This window comes from Helianthus annuus, chromosome 2, assembly GCF_002127325.2.
Source record: "Helianthus annuus cultivar XRQ/B chromosome 2, HanXRQr2.0-SUNRISE, whole genome shotgun sequence".
Taxonomy (NCBI): domain Eukaryota; kingdom Viridiplantae; phylum Streptophyta; class Magnoliopsida; order Asterales; family Asteraceae; genus Helianthus; species Helianthus annuus.
In genome coordinates, this window is record NC_035434.2 from 6745730 (window position 1) to 6757913 (window position 12184).

Sequence of the window (12184 nt, forward strand, 5' to 3'; positions counted from 1 at the left end):
CTTGATCATGTGAGTGGTGTGTATAACACTTAAGGCCATTAATCCTCATTGTAGGACCGAGGGACACGAGTGATAGATCTATTTGGGTGTAGCGAGCCCACACCCATGTAGACCAGGGTGGCCCATGAGGTTACTATGTCTTATTCCCGGAGATAAATTTGTTAGGTTTGAGTTTTCCTGCATCACTTCACACATATCAATGGCCTTGCAAACCATTGGTGATCTGTTTTTCCTTGTTGCTTTCATACCAGGAGTTTACAAACTTACATACGTACTTTCAATGATTTCAAAGGTTATTCATACACACAAACAAACACATGAACTCACTCAACTTTTGTTGATGTTTTCAAAATTACATGTATTTCAGGGAATTAGATGTGGATCTGGCGAGCGTTCGGAAGTTCCAAGTGTGGTTTAAGAATAAAAGATGTCATCCATGGTCTTCGGGTTTTGTCAGGGTGTCTTATTCCTGGACGAGACACGTCTTCCAAATCTTGGTTTTATTTAATGTCTTTTGTCGAGTCTTTGTGAACTCTTAAAAAAGTTACATGGTTTGCACTCGAACTTGAATTTCTAGGTTTTAAGATAATGATGTCGTGTTTTTAAATCTAATTAATGGATGAACATATATGGTTTATATCATATAGTTGTTTTTATGATTGAATGCAATGGTATTAAGAAAGTCACACCATAATCACGCTTTCGCAAAAAGTCATGGTGTAACATCAGTATTTGTGAGAAATGTACCATTGCTGATAGCGATGAGATCTCTTACATCATCTGGAAGTAGCCCATTGTAGAACGATTTAATCAGTTCCTAAGTCTAAATGCCATGATGTGCACATTTTCTTAACAACTCCTTAAACCTTGTGAACGCCTCATGGAACGCTTCCCCTGAATGTTGCTGGAATGCTTTGATTGCATCCTGAGCTTCGCTGGTTCTATTCATGGTGTAGTATTCTTCCAAGAATACCTGCTGCATCTCTTGCCAAGTGTAGATACTACCTGGAGGTAATGTCGCGAACCACTGGCGTGCTTTCTCTTTCAGAGTAAACTGAAACAGCATCAGCTTCACTTCATCCTTTGTAAACCCCAACCCTCCAATCGTCTGACAAATCGAATCAAAACTTGCAATTTGCTGGGGCCTCACCTCGAAAGGTCTGTTATTGTTTCCAACCGGTGTGACTATAGCCGACGAGTTAGGTACTACAACTAGTCAACAGTGACCTTCAACGCCTTGAATCGTTGCCCCTTGAACGACTTGTGGGACACCATCCACAAACTGTATCTGATCGCCCCCAAACCGATTATTTGCTCTTTGATTCCCCGCATTGAATTGTGGGACTCCATGTTGAACTTGATTCCGTGGAATCGAGTTCGGGATGTGACTTCTTTGATTGACCTGTTGTTGGATTGGGAATCCTTGATTCACATTGTAACCTTCATCATATCGGTAGTCCGCATACCTCTCCTCATACTGGTTTTGATAATCATCCTCCTCCCAACCGGATTCCCAAGTATGAACACTACCTTCTTAGTGTTGGGAACCCTCATCATACCCGTGTTGATGCTATGGTTGGTTAAGACGAGTAATTTCCCCATGTTGGAGATTTAGATTCCCCGGTTGGTTTTGTGAGCCTAGGTTGAATTACGGAAGTGGTTGTGGTGGTGGTTGATTCTGGTTTTGGTTATTTGGCTGGTTTTGGTTTTGAGGGATTGGTGGATCTGAAATGGGTGGGATTGTTCGTTCTGAGCTTGGTTTTGTGGTTCTTGATCAGACATCTCGTGAGCTGCTTGTTCAAGATCTTGAGCAACTGTTGATGACTGAGCTTTAGCTTTCACTGCTGAACGAAGAAGAATGAGATTTTGTCGAGCAGTCTTCTCGATCTCTTGTTCAAGTAAGAGCGGTAATGATTTCTTTGAGAACCTGGTATGCATGCAACACGAGAATCACCTCACACAGACAAACAAGAAACTATGTGTAATATGGAACCAAACAAATATAAGACAAACAAAACGAAATATTTTTTGGAATTTTTGGTTTTTTTTTAATTTTAAGGAAAACAACTAACTAAACTAAGCGCACCGATTCCTCGACAACGGCGCCATTTTGATCGATGTCGTAAGGTTGGTCAAAAGTATAAGTAAAGTATCCTATTCACCTTTTACTAGTAAAGGGCAAGTAGGGTGTCGAATCCACGGGGAATCAGTGGAAAGTGAAAAAGTTATTTGTTTCAATTTTCATCTACTATCTAAATTAAAACCTAATTGCTTTTTGTAGTTTGAGAGTAATTATGAAAACGAATGTAAAATTGTATGTGTAAACAATAATGAGATAATGGACCAATCTCTGGGTTTTCAGGTTATGCAGAAAATCAGGTCACTTAATAACAACCAGTTGGAAATCACATAGACATGATTTGAGAACTTCTTTTGATAAATAATCAACAGATAATATATTTAATTGCAATGATCCACGATCGAAACCGAAGGATTGATGCAAATGAATAGTAACCCAACTAATTACCAATTTAAGATTTCATAATCATAATCCAGTTCAATGATTAAAGGTTTAAAACAATGACATCCTAGAATTTAATCCCGGTTGTTGATGCACAAACCAAATAATTGATGAACAAGAATGATTACCATAATAAAAAATTGTTTAATCAAAACAAGAAAAAATAAGGAATGACTAACCGAAATTTAATCAAATCCTAATCCAAACAGTCGTAACAATAAACAACCCAACGTGTCGTACATAAACCCTATTCCCGGAGACGGTCGCGGGATGACTAGCCGCTCATGATCTGTGATAAATCTTGAAAAGCTTGAACGAGTGATGATGATATGATTGATTCTGATCTTGAGTGGTGAGTGATGATGTTGTTCGTGACTTTGAGAGCTGAAAATTAATGTTTGCGGCTGCTAAGAATCGACCGATGATGATGATGACTCCTGTTTAAGAAAAATAAAATATATATGGTTGCCCCATTGTGAGTATTGTTCACAAAAATCAATGATAATGAATGTCTCTCCTCACTAGGGTTTCAAACCCTTGTAATTTACTCCCAAAAACAACACGTGCAACCTCCTTACACACTCCGTAACCTACGGTTACGAAACCGTAAGTTATGGTTCAAGATTTGTTATTGTTTGTCAACTGTATGTTCCAACTCCACTCTGTAAGCCATGAACACAAGTTGTTGTTTCTTTTGTGATGATCTGCTCCAAATCATAAGTTACGGTGCAGTTTCCATAACCCCCTGCATATTCATGCAACCTTTCTCAAGCTTTTATATATAACTTTCAAGTAATGACTCAAAGGCCCTCTCACTTTAATGTTGCATATTTTTCAACCATCAAAACCATATTTTAACTTTCCAATAATGACCGGGAGGTCCCATAAATTTAATGTTTCGCATCCTTTGTTCCTTTGAGCTATCTTTTGATCTGAACACCTACCGTTCTTTAATAATCATCCGCGCTTATTCCGTTTCATCACTAATCTCTCTAACTTCGCCATAATACGCATTTTTACCTGTAAAATCATAAAAACCCGTAGTTATCATACTCACGACGCGTAATCACTTAAAACACCATAAAATACGTAATTTAACACACTTAACGCTCATGCTTTGCACTCTGCATAAATAATCTAGAACCACTCGTAATTAATAGAAAATGCTCTCATAAAACTTGTAGGTTTATGGTGGTTCTGGATCAAGCACATGATATAGTAAGTGTGGAATCGAAACTCTAGGTTTACACGACAAAAATCATAAAAAGAATGAGTAGAAACGGGTAAAGTAATTAACTTTTCACTTTTATATCACTTCAACAATATGTGGTTACAAAGCTCTAAATCTTTTATTCATTATATAATTATTCCTTATAAATAATTAATGTTTTGGAAGACAACATGTTCTTCTATCTTTTTTACAACCGATCACACACGTCACGTTAGAACTAGTACACAATTTCGAATTTTGGAATTCCCCGCAACAACAAAAATTGGAGTTACTGCTCTTAACACAATGTATTGTGCAGCTCGATGTAGGCTCTTCTGTGATGATGTTGTATTCAACTTGTGCGCCTGTAAATCCAAAAGATGATAACATTAATTAAGAATTTTATTTAAAAAAATGTGATAAAAATGGTTAGATTTTGTTAACATACACCAATGACACAATAACAAAGCTTGAAAGCAAAAATAGAAGAGGATAACATGTGGTTTCCCCAAATTCACCATTGTATAACGTGTTGTTGAGTGTGGATTACTTTTGACGAACACAACGATGAATGATTTGTGTGAGTTGGATGAGTTTTAATGGAGCTAGAACCTACAGTTATATACACATTTTGATTGAGTTGTGATGGACTCTTTTACCATTTTAATATGTCATAACCAACTTCCCTAATGTCTAAGATATCAATTACTTATTATACATGTCTACAAGTTTGAAGTTCAAAATAAATACTAATAAAACTAATATATGTGTTAAATACATGAACTTTTATCATTATGTGGTATGACTTAATGTTGTTAAGATAGGGATATGAATGTAAGAAAGATTAGACTGCTATTATATGTTTACTTATTAATTGTGGTACAAGTCATAAAATATTGATATATAGTCATGTTTCAAAATTTAATATTGTTATATGTTTACGAATAATAACTTATCATTCAATCTTAAAATATATGTTGGTGCATGTGTTTATACTTAAATTGTTAAAGTCTTACTTTGAGGTAGAGGTTTTGCAGGTTAAATTGAGCCAGGATAATTCAATTCGGAGACCTAAGCTGAACAAGAGCCAGGATACAATACCTGAGGACTCTGATTGAAGAAAGCCAGGCTGATCGATTTTGAAGAGTCTATGGACAGAACTAGAGCCAAGTTTAGATCCTGGAAATTAAACGCTGTAGATAGAGATTGAGCCAGCTTCTGATTCTGTGGGCAAAGTTAAAGCCAGGCATCAATCTTGGACTTGTGAATGCCAGACATTGATCCTAAAGCGGATGTTGCTGAAGAACAAAGAAATGCCAGCAAATCGAGAGGGGGAGTCTGAAGATGTTCAAGCAGATATGGTTAAAGGGGGAGTATGTTGAAGAAGATAGAAAGAGAGAAGCCCAGAGACTGATCAAGACTGGAGAAGTGAAGACATAGCATTGTCATGACTCGATAGTCGACTCGTCAACATCTGAGGGGAGTCTGTTGGTGCATGCATCTGTCGACTTCGTCTTGGATCGAGTCTTACATTGAATTGTATAGATTAGGGCAAGTTTTATGAGCAAATAGGATAGTATATGTGTGTTAGGTCCTGATTTCGCTCATAGGGACATAGAGGTAATTTCGCTTATATGATCATGGTGATTTCGCTCATGTGTCATATGTACACATAGGCGAAATTTCAACATATATATAGGTTAGTTTGGTCGAAATTAGGAGAACAATTGTGCAATTCTGTAGGATCGTGTCTCGAACCAAATGAGTCGTTCAGAGGAAATTCTATCAAATACAGATGCAGAAAATAAGTACTTGACTATGGAAAAGTTAGCAAATCACTTTAAACTTCTATTTGTATTGATTTCTGACAGTGTACATTCAAATCTCGATCCAGCAGCACTTCGGTACGAGTTACAAGATTGTTTTATAATGTTTCGCTTGAGAGACTATTTATAGTTGCTGAGGTTTCGCTTGATTGTACATGTCATACAAGCGAAACCTCCAACTTGACATTCAAGCGGAACTAACAATGACATACAAGCGAAACCTCCAACTTGACATTCAAGCAGAACCAACAATGACATACAAGCGGAACCTTTAAGTCCCTTGAAGCGAAACCTATTACAAACACCTATACAATCTCCTGTTTTCTAGTAAAACGTGCCCTGATCTAACAATCTAAGACTAAGACTCGATCCAAGACGAAGTCAACAGATGTAGTGCACCAACAGACTCCCCCTCAGATGTTGACGGAGTCGTCCATCGAGTCACGACAATGCTGTGTTTTCACATCTTCAGACTTGATCAGTCTCTGGGCTTCTCTCTCTCTATCTTCATATCTCTCTCTTTTATCACCAACAGATTTCCTCACTTTGATGTTAACATCTTTTAAGTTTCCCAGCTCCAACATTCACTCCCCCTCAAGTAATGACTTTTCCTGAACAAAACTCTACCACATACATAAGTCTTATGACAAACATTTAAGCATATAGACATCACTTAAAACTTATCACAAATCAATCAATCACTCAGATACTACTGATGAACCACTTGAGATTTGAAACATTTTTCTTATCAAAACAAACACAATCTCCCAAACCATATGCTCATCATGTTTAGCACTTAGAATTTTGAAAATCAGCTTTTCAATATCAGTCGTCGAAAATCTTTTTGACTTTTTCAAAAAATTATGCTAAAACACACCAAAAATCTTTTTGGATTTTCTGAAATAAAGCAAATGCAGAAATGAACTATTTACAGATAGTATTTTTGTGAGTTTGTACAAGAGGATCATATCAGTTTTAAGACAAATCACTAACACCGTTAAGCTTTAAACATTCTCAGTTCTAAACAATTTACCTAGATTGTCAGTATATTGGTCCACTTTAAATTTTCACGCAAATTTCAATCGCTTCGAGAAACGATATTAATGTTTTAGAAACTTAAACTTAATTGTGTATCACTCCACTTGAATATACTCCTGTATCCAGATCCCAATGTTTAGTCTTACAGGTGAGTATACCACAAATGATATCTGTAAAGGTGTTATGTGCGAGGGCCGTGAGAGCTCAGGTCGATACTTCCGTATACGCAGAGAGATGACGGCTTCGACTTTTCAGTGTGTCCCCTTTAGAGGATCTTTTGATTACAACAGCAAAGACTATCAATTTTATTGTTTAATCAAATTGCTGAGGGCGAGCTTATATTTCAAAGCGTTTTGCAGAAAGTATTATTCGGGGACTAGGTCAGTACTTCCATACAGCAGAAGTCCCGAAATAATACCCCAGATATCACTGAGTATAAAGACCTAGTATCTCAGAAAGAGGGACCTTTCAAACAAGATTTCGGGGGTTACCCATATATCCAAGAATAGTTACCCACGAATTAAGCAAGTTTGAATTTAGGTTTATATCTCGTTTCAATTTACTAAATGTGCAAAAATCTACTGACACATCCGCAGTAAGATCGTTTATCACTTTTAAACTTTCCAATTCTTTAACATGTTGTGATAGTCCATTGATGTACTATCATTTCCTCTTTTTCGCAACAAACCTCATTTTTAAATTTTTCATGTTTTTGTCTTTTTCAAATTTTCTAAAGTTTTTGGATTTTCTGAAAATTTTCTACTCCCCCTAAAATGCAAACACATTAACGAAATTTGAAAACTATCTAAGTTCTAGACACACTTAAACATAAAACAAACTGTACAAACTTTGACAACCAATATCGAATTACATCAATTCGCCATTCACTAGGCATAAACAATCAGAACTCCTACTATCAACAAACTATTTTCCCATTTAGATTTCAAAACACTTAAGTTTGTTTTAATCAAAATGGTTTTTCCGGAAAATAAGTTTGATTGATTTTACCACTTGTAGATTTATCAAACAAATGTTCGGGGATGTGATTCATCATCTTGTCTTCCAACCAGATGTAGGAAGATACAAGTACAAATTAATGTCCTTGATTTACCATATGCAAAGATGCATAACCAAATCTTCTAACCACTGATAATTATAACCAACAAATAACACTAGTAAGCAAACACAAACAAACCTTTTACCTTTTGAATGATTTACATTACCGAATGAAACTCAAGAAAGATGCCGATACCTGCTACTCGCTTACAAACCTGGGAGCTCCGGCAAGTCCTGAGACTTACTGTTCATAATATGTATGTCACACCCCCAATTTACCACCTAGGGAGTGTCCCTGTTAGGCGTGTGACAACAAGCTAGGAGCCACCAATTACATTGAATCACAAAGTCTAAACAAAGTTTCATAAATTATTAGTAATAAAATCCAAGCACAAGTTGTTCGAAACCATTAAGTTCAGCGGAAGCATTAACGTATCGCAAAGTATATGTTTCACACAACCAAAGTAAATAAATGTTTGTGAAATAACTCAGCAAAGTAACCGTGACCACTCGCACCCTCCAGCCAGCAAGTTCCTGCGTTCCAAGTACCTAAGGACCTGCGAGCATGTAACACATGTATCAGACAAAGCTGGCGAGTTCACAGTTTTTAGAAAACGTTTGTTACCCGTTGTATGTAAAACAGTTCAATAACCAATGCAAGTAATATTGTTAATATCTCAATTCCGAACAATGACGGCTCCTGAAATACACGACTGCCCTTCCCACGTACTCCTATCTAGTACTGGGCCAGACTGGGTCATTAGTTCACCTCCGTCCTCTACAGGAGCGGTGTGAGGGTGCCAAACCTAAGTAGCGCTACTAACTAATACCCGATGAGGGACTTACAAAAGATGATAGGTGAGAATATTAACCAATATACCCGTTTTTACCCAAAGACTTATCCCCCCCCCATGGGATACCCCCTGACTGTCCCCAACCACTGGGACACATGCTCGAATGTAGTGAACTCACCTTTGATTGCTCGGTAGATTGTTTACTCGTTTGACTATTTGATCAACCACGCCCTAAAAGGGTTATCGATACAGTTAATTATGACTATTCCATGTACACATGATTTACACTAACACGTATTTTGTTCACATAGCATGCACGTATAATTAAACTCGCAACAGTAAACATGTCATGCAGATGTAAACACAATCTATTAACCCATTACAGTCCACTAATACGTGTGAATCTGTTGAAGTGTTTAACCTATTATTCATTCATCAAGGTCACCTGTGACACCCGAGGAAAAATCCATAGTCATCCTGATCTATCACTTTACTCTTCTGAGTTTGCTTATCAAATTTCGGGACGAAATTTCTTTCAAGTTGGGGATGATGTGGCAACCCGTGATTTCCGGAATCCTTTCGCTGTATTGATCCTTTGTCTTACGACGTATGTTACTTGAATATTACATGTTTGATTATTAGTAAATGATTGCATGTTTACGTGTCATGCGACGACGTATGTTACTTGAATATTACATGTTTGATTATTGGTAAATGATTGCACGTTTACGTGTCATGTGTTTGAAATTATGGTATGTACGTATAAGTCGCGTCGCACCAAGACACTTGGGCCGCACACCCTTGTTCCATGTTCTATCTTGGCCTGAAACCTCTTTTTGGATCCTGAATGCACAGCCCAAAAACCACACAGCCCAAAGCCCAAGGTTTGGCCGGTTCTTGTGGTAATCGCATTAACACAAAAAAAAGGGGGGGGGGTGTGCGTGGTTTTCATAATCTAGTTCATCACCAACGTGCATCAACCCTAAACACTTCCTCCTTCTCTCGTTTTGGCGTTGACGGCAGCCCCTCCATCCGAAGCCATCTCCTTCTTGGAAACTCTTCCGTTTCGAGTGTCCTCCTCCTATTTTCACGGTTAGTATGTCACTGTTATTTGATTCCGGTTCTTGATTTCATGTAGTTGTGATTATTTAATTGATTAATTGTTCGGTAACATGAGTAGTAGCTATGATCTATGTGGGTGTTTAGTGTGGTCGATGGTTTAAATGTTAATGAACAAGGGTTGTTGTTTGATGAATAGATGGCTGTGATATTTGATCCGTATAAATAACCAATGTAGTGCAAAAATCTGATAATGAAGTGAGCTTAATCGAATGAAGTGTGGGAATCCTGTATAATGTGTAGGATAGATAATTACCATGATGATATGAACAATTGGATTAGTAATGTCTTTATGGCGGATTAAATAATACTAAGGTTCTGATAATGGATTGATAGTCATGTAAAGTGTTTAATGATAAATAGGACTAAGTGGGAGGTTGTGGAATTAATTTGACCTGGTAAATTTAAGAATGCATAACTGTTACCCACTATGTAATCATATTAATCGAAATTAGTGGAGAGTGATATGAAAATTCATTGAAAGGAACCAAATAAGTCGTGTATAGTTGTAGTTGGGCCGCACATGCATGGTGTAAGTAATTAATTTCATGTTTGCCAGATGGGCCTGTTGATTCATTGATATGAGGTCTACATAGGTTAATTTTAATTGGCTGCATATGTCTCAATTAATTAAGAAAGCAATATAATGTATAAAAGAAGCAAACACATGAATTCAGATTGCTAAATGATTTTGAAGGTCGTGATGCTAACGGGTAGTTTGCCAGATCACGGATAATAATTATATATTGAAACCAAATTTGCTTAATCTGATTTGATTAAGGAAATGTAAGTTAATTCTTGCAAGGATGATATTAATCATCAGATGTTGGTTAGGGTTATAGGAGTTTAACATGAAAAATCTGATCATGGTGCTTTAATGTGGAACTCATGCTGTGACTTGATTTGATGTTAGACTAAGGATTTCAAGACTTAAGATGTGTATGCTATATGGTCCGATTGACTGCTGGTTACTAGTATTGGATCTTGGTGATGTTAACAACATTGTTTAAGGGAACATAGAAAACCATAGCAAACATTTGGTGAGATCGAGTAAGTTTGGGGGTTGTTAAATTGCAAAACATGATCTACGGCACCGAGTAAATGACCTCGCACACTCTTTCTGGCCGGGTGAGGATTACCGGGCTGCGAATGCCCTTGGGCCGCACCTTAAATACTGGGCCGCAAGCCCAACTGGTGTAACAATTAGGATTTGGTCATACAACTTTGGTTGGGTCATTAACTTATTGAATTGTACATCTTGTGAATAACGAAATGAAATGCAATCAGTTACGTGTTTTGTGAAATACGAACTTGTAATGTGAACGTGTAAATGAACCAACTACCCACTAAGTGAATATATGATGACGATAAACTGATATGTGCATGAATTACTGAAGTGACTTGTATACTGTTATGTGAAATCCATGTACGCTACAAGTGTGGTATGTGTAGAGAATACGTGCTCTTTGTGCATATGACTGATTGTTGTTGGTAACTATGTTAGGATTTGGTTGACCAACTGTAAACGTAAACAAGTAACTAATCTTACCGAGCAAACCCAGGTGAGTTCACTACATTCGAGCATGCGTCGCAGTGGTTGGGGACAGTCAGTGGGAATTTTATGGGGTAAATAAGTCTTGGGGTAAAAACGGGTATATTGGTTAATATTCTCACCTATCATCAGTTGTAAGTCCCTCATCGGGTATTAGTTAGTAGCGCTACTTAGGTTTGGCACCCTCACCCCGTGCCTGTAGAGGACGGAGGTGAACTAATGACCCAGTCTGGCCCAGTACTAGATAGGAGTACGTGGGAAGGGCAGTCGTGTATTTCAGGAGCCGTCATTGTTCGGAATTGAGATATTAACAATATTACTTGCATTGTCAGTGAACTGTTTTACATACAACCGGTAACAAACGTTCTCGAAAACTGTGAACTCGCCAGCTTTGTCTGATACACTTGTTACATGCTCGCAGGTTGTTAGGTATCTTGGATTTGGGGAAACTTGCTGTCTGGAGTAGCTGGAGTGGTCATGGGTCGACTGGAAGGATTATGTGATTGACTTCATGAGACCATACTTTGGTTATGAAACAATATAACTTGGTTTACTATTTGCTTCCGCTGAACTTATTGATTTTCATTTTAACTTGTTAGAGTATATTTTTTATTAATAATGGGATTTTATTTATAATTTGTATGGGTTCAATGTAATTGGTGGCTCGTTATTGGTACGTCACACGCCTATCAGGGACACTCCCTAGGTGGTATTTTGAGGGTGTGACAGTTTGGTATCAGAGCCACTGGTTATAGTGAACTTGGTTTTAAAACGTTTTTATAAAACCAGACTATAACCGAACAGATCCGAAATCGACCATGACACTCGGCTCCAGATTGCAAGGTTCGTTTCTCGTTTACTATTGCATAGTATATGAATAACATCACACGTGAATACACACTTAGCACTGCAGTATGAACTTCTATGTTACCAACCCATGTTACGTGTTTTAAGAGTGCGACTCTTCTTGAACTTTCATGGTCTATGTTGTGGTGTCATCTGTCTTATTGCTCGAATTCGGGGAACCTTTTAGTGCGAGTTAAGAGGCACTGAGATAAGCATGCAAAT